This window comes from Xiphophorus couchianus, chromosome 23, assembly GCF_001444195.1.
Source record: "Xiphophorus couchianus chromosome 23, X_couchianus-1.0, whole genome shotgun sequence".
Lineage (NCBI taxonomy): Eukaryota > Metazoa > Chordata > Actinopteri > Cyprinodontiformes > Poeciliidae > Xiphophorus > Xiphophorus couchianus.
Window position 1 is genome coordinate 29,014,526 of NC_040250.1, and position 6,000 is coordinate 29,020,525.

The following is a 6,000-nucleotide window of genomic DNA, read 5'->3' on the forward strand; positions in this document are numbered from 1 at the left end:
CAGAGGATTAAACTGGAGGATTACGAACATCGTGGCCAAACGTTACTAATTGGGTAAAATTTTAATCTTCAACATAGTGCACACCTGTAGGACGCAAAAGAGTAAACATGTTTTTACTAGGCTACAAACGAACCAAACCCTTTGAGAATCCTCTTTTACCCAAGAACTTCTGCAGGAGATGATACAAAAACATCTGAAGAAGAACTGAGCCATAACTTCCTTCTTTGTAAGCAAAATTGGAGTGGAAGTTGGGGCAACGATGTGTCTCGTGAAGCAGCTTTGTTTTTTTTTACTCAGATTTATCTGATGCTGTGATTCCACTTTAGTAGATAATATAGACTTATCTCGAGAACACATGAAGCTAAAGCTATTTCTTTCAAGCAGATTATACATTAGGGTGTGTTTAATATCCATTCATTTCCTGTACCAAGTTAATTCTTAATGGCTAAGAGATAAGTACATCCTAGGCAGGCTGAGCCTCACAGGAACAAAGGTCCTGATCAAAAACTGAATCTGTGGCCTTGTTATCCTAATGTTGGTAATTTTCTTAAGCAGAGTGAAAACACCAATATGCATAACATGTTGGAGCTCTCACTGTCGAGGTTCAAACAGTGTGGGTAAAATAATAATAAAAAAACATTTCTTACAGTCAACACAAAACCCCAGAAATATTAAGAAGGAACTGAAAATTGCCTTTAATTGTGAGACGGACAAAATGAGCTTTGACCACGTGAGAAAACACAAACTCATTGGTACTGACGTTAAGACCTTACACATAAAAAAGTCTGTATTTTTCAGCTGCCTTACATGATGTCTAAACATATAGATAAAAGAGCATAAATCCTCCCTCTATTTGTAAAAAACGTGTCTTCAGCCATTGATGAATTCTTCCCGCTCTCTATTTGTATGAAGATAAAAATCAAGCTTGTTTTCAGTTCAGAGGCATCATGGATGATTGATCGGTGAAAACACTCAATGTAATGGTGTGTTCCTTTTCAACACCATACGTTCCATCAAATTTGGCAAACTTATTCGGTGCAGCAGCAAAGTCAGCCGTGCTTTCAATTTTAATCTCTCCTCCCGTGTTGACTTTTTATTCTCTCAACTGCTCCCTGCCTACTGTCTGTCACATCATTTGTCTGTCTTGATTGAGTGGAATCCTTTTTGCAGTAACAATGTTCGTATAAGGTTAATATGAAGCCTATTCTATGACACAGAAGACCTTCAGCTTTCAAGAAATAAATTAAATTAAAATATTTGAAAACCTTTATTTTACATGTCAATTCACATCAAATCCTTACAGACCAATGCATTGCACCAACCTCTGTCTTCGTGAGTCATTAGCCGTGTTCCCATCAAAGTTTTTTAATACGCATTTTAATTATGACATTTGAAAAGGTTAATAGACATGGCAAAACTAAATAGCTTCCTCAATACTATTTACAATTCGGTACAGTTTCTGCGCAAAAGATTTGTGAAAAATAGGTCATTTGTCTCTGCAAAATAGTAAGAGTGTTTATAAGTCATTACAAATCCAAAATTAATCTTTTACACTTTGAAGCCCAAAGTGTAAAAAAAACCCCTCCAGTTCACTGGAAAGAGTTGCACCTCCCCCAGCCATCCGCCTCAACAGGGCTGAAGAGGGAAAGATTGTGCCAGTGGTTGGATTCAAAGAGAAACTTCCAAAGAGACTGAAGCCTTGATCTGGAACCTTAAAGCTACAGCAGAACGTGTGAACCTTTAGAAAGTGATGTTTCTGACTCTTTGATGGCACACAGTCTTCTACTAGACACATTTCGTGAACGTGAACGCCACTAAAGCAGAAATTTCCGTGTTTGTTTCCAGCCAATCAAAAGATTTATGCTTTACAGAACCAAGCAAGTATGACAACAGCTACATAACCAGATGCCTTTAAGGTAGCTTGTTCGGTTAAGGAACAGTCAAAATAGAAGTTACAAAAAAAAAAACACACACACATAGCTGATATGGCACAAATTCTCCTTTTAGTTCAGCTAAAGCCCTATTCACACTGGATTAGTTTTGCCTAAAACCACGTTGTTTGAAATAATTATGGAAATTGTCTGTGTCGTTAATCCTGTGTGAATCGACCATGCCAGCAATTTGTAAACTAAAAATTTTCCCGCAAATTACAAACTCCGAGGTGCGGTGATAACACTAAATCAGTGTGAATAGTCAGAAATGGGTGGAACCTGAAACATATTTTGTTTCAGGTTTTTTTGTTTACGTGGCCGTAGCCTGAAGAGAAGTTTGAACATCCAGTGTTTCAAGTCAATGTGAAACAGCGTGCTAGCATCATATCCAACAGATGTCTGCAAAGTTCACGCCAATCTTATCCTGTGTGAATGTTGCACATAAAAACATGTTGGGGAGTAATTTATTTATTACAGTGGGTCGCCAGATAATGTTTATGCCATGTGAATAAGACTTTTGTCATATCCATTCTGCTTATGTTATTTCGTTATTATCTAGTATCATCTTTGTTTCGTCTCAATCATGTTGTCATTTCCTCCTCTTCCCCAGCTGCTACTCATTTCCCTCCTCCCAGCTGCAGTTAGTTCCCTTAATTAATTCCTTGGCGGCCTCCACTCCCTCCTCTGTATATCTACTATATGGACTCATTACTCACCTCTGGTTCCTTCTGTTGCGTTCTGTCACATGTTCTGGGTTTCAAGTTTTCTGGAAGTGTTTTGACTCTGGTTATTAAATCATGGCTCACTTGACCGTTCCGTTCTGTCTGCACTCTGGTCCGACTCCGATCCCAGCACACAACATCTTTAGACGAGAACCAAAACCTTTCAAAATTTCTGGTTACTTTGGACTGAAATTTTCAGCTCCATACTGGTTTTCAAGGAATAATCTTGTAAAATAACTTGAAAGTTGACAAATGACACAATGTGTTTAGGTATTATTTTGGTCTCCTCTAGCTGTATAAATTGTTGTGGTTATTAGACCACAAAACAAGGAAAAAAAAACAACCAATCACAAACACAGAAAAATCTGTCTTCTAAAGCAATTATATGCAGATTTAATTAGATTACATCATCAGTTAGTAAAACTTGGAAGTATCTGGATCCTGTTAAGTTGTATTCTGCATTTTATGATCTAACAGGACGTTTAAAGAAACTAATTGTATTTCATATCATATGTCAGAGTTAAAGCTAATCTAAAGTTTTAAGAATGTAACCCTGCTGTGTTATGTATGAATGTTGGTGTTAAAACTGATATAGAATCTGCCCCGTTTGCTATCCTAGAAGTGACCAAAATCAGGATGTTCTTCTGTGAGCCACTGGTGTCCAGGAGAGACAACATTTCCTATTTAAAGCGTATCCATGTGTAGATGTGAAGGCCGGGTCCAGGCCACTTCTGGGGGTGAAGGAGCTCTCAGTCTCGCTCACCTCGCTGTGCGTCTTGCCTCGTTAATAAGCAAATCTCTTCCTTGTCACGTCAGGTCACTGCGCCAAGGTGACACAACGGTCCTTGGATACGAGTTCAGCCTGATAAGCAGCTCAGGATTCAAGCAGCCACAGCCTGAGCACAGCTCCAGGAATTTCTTCTGGACTCCATCACTGCTTTCTGTGTTCACAAAATGTCCACTTTGTTGTAATAATTCCCCTTTACAAGAACAGTTGAGCTAAACAGATGCCAATGATGGTTTTAACTATGAGGTAACGTTTGTTAAGTTCCAGTCAAAATTAACTGTATTAATTTGGGTTATTTATAAGAAGAAAAAAAATGTAGTTGAACAGCAGCTGCGGTCATTTCTCCACTGATTTGCAGCAATACTCAGCAACAAAGAATCTCGAGGTTTTGGTTCTGATGGACTAAATAAACCCAGATATTTTATTTTGTCTTATAGAAATGTATTGCTGGCCCAAACAAATTGATAAAACACACTTTGCTGCAGCCACTTCATGAACTTTATTATTTTTGAAATTCAAATGAAAAATCTAATTCACATCTCGCTGAGCTAATATTATGTAGTTCTGCTGTTTAATACTGTCGGCACAAAACTGCAGCTCAGATCTCTGACCAGCTTCGCAGCTTTTCTCGTCTTTATTACTGTCAGCTCTTGAGAGAAACGAGCTGCTAGCAGCGCTGCTAACTCAGGTCAGTCCGTTACAAAACTTAACGATCGTGTTCCTGTCGCTCCCCGTGATTAAACTCACAATTACAATCCTCTTTACTGAGCAGCTCTCTAATAGCAGACAGTAGTTGTTTCTGAAGTCGGCGTTTTTCTTTGGAAAATAATCACATAACAGACACAAAGTGCGATGGTGTGTTTAGCACATCTTGCATATAACTTGAACAATGAGCTTCAATGAAGACTGGTTGAGGATCATTGTGTTACTCGCTGGCGATAGTTGAGACTCATCTGACAAAACACACCTAAGAAAAGCTACAACGGTAAAACAAAGTTTAATGTTGAATTTAACATCTTACTATTAAACTGATATAAAACTGGCGCATGTAATATTGTTAATATTATAAAAACTATACTTACCGTATTCGGTTTTGTAGAGCCATCTGTTGAATTTAGGGTCAGCTAAACGTTCTGGTGTAAATGTGTTAGTTTGATGTTTATCGTGGCCCTCAGAAGGCTGATCTGGCAACATGCTAACATTCATGCTAGCTGGTGCTGCCTTATCTAGCCACGGCTGGGCTAACGTTAGCAAAGTGGCAGTGTGCTCCCCTTTGGTCAGCGGCTAAACGACGGGCTCCTTGTGTCCTTCACTGCTTCTCAGGCTTCGGAAAAAGTAAGTGTCCAATTTTTTTTTACCCTTTCTCTGTGACATGTCAAGTAATTTGAGGAAGACATTAATTAGCGTGTGGGCAGGCAGAGTGATTGGGAGTTCAGGTGATTAAAAAGAAACCTCCTGGCTGATGTGTTAATGTACTAAACAAAAGGTATCGCTCTCTGAGTCCCAATGGTAATGTTTAAAATGACATAGCACAAAAACAAATATAGTGCACAAAAATACAACAACAGACCTTATTTACTGACAGCCTCTGACTGTTTCTCAGTTTTAAAGACTTCTTTGCCTCATTAGATTGTTGGTTCATATTATGCAGAGTGGGCTTTGTGTTTTAAAGTTGCCTCTCCTGATAAGTCAATAATTAAAGCAGGACTAAGGATTGTCTGTTAAATGTACAGTAAGTTTCTCTTTATTGGAAGTCAAAGGCTCACTTGTCTCCTTACTGGGCCTTTTGCCTTTTGCAAGGAAACTTTCCAGAGATGTTGTTTTTTTTTATCCATTTTGCTAGCTTGTGAGTTTTTGTTTTTTTTTACCTAGGCAAGTCGTGACAAGCAAATAGATGGATGTCACGAAGAGAATCTGGACATATTTTAAGATAAACATTGCTCAAACTTGGATAAGCTATAAAATGGAATATTAAGTTATTCATTCTTTCTGTGCGGCTCAGTACCAAATGACCCACGGAACAAAAGGCCTGACTTAGAGGATATAGGGAAGCTATTAGCTGTCATTATGCATCATTAAAGACATTTTATCATTAGTTTCAACAGATTGAATGACTTGATCCTGACCCTCAGTCCTGTTTCTCACATCTTCAGGACTATTAGTAACAAAACATAAGCAAATAGAGACATTTTGAAAATACAATATTGTAGAACCATGAGCTTTCATACCAGGGAGGGTTCTAATATATAAAAGCCTCCTTGTTGAAGAGTCAAAGAAAGGGGAGTTCACTGAGATCTTTAACCCATTAAATCTCTATTAGGTACAGCCATCATTGGGGAAGAAGATAATCAAATCGCATTATAATGCTCATTAGCTTATCAACCGTGCGTTTAAGGCTCCATTAGGACTGTGAATATATGCTTGAAACTGACGCTACTATTTTTAGACAATAAAAACAGCTGTCACAGTCATCAAAAAAATGTGTAATGATTCCCATTTCTCTGACTCAACAACCATGGCCCTAAAGGGGGGAGACGTTGCACAGGTCTTCACAGACTTT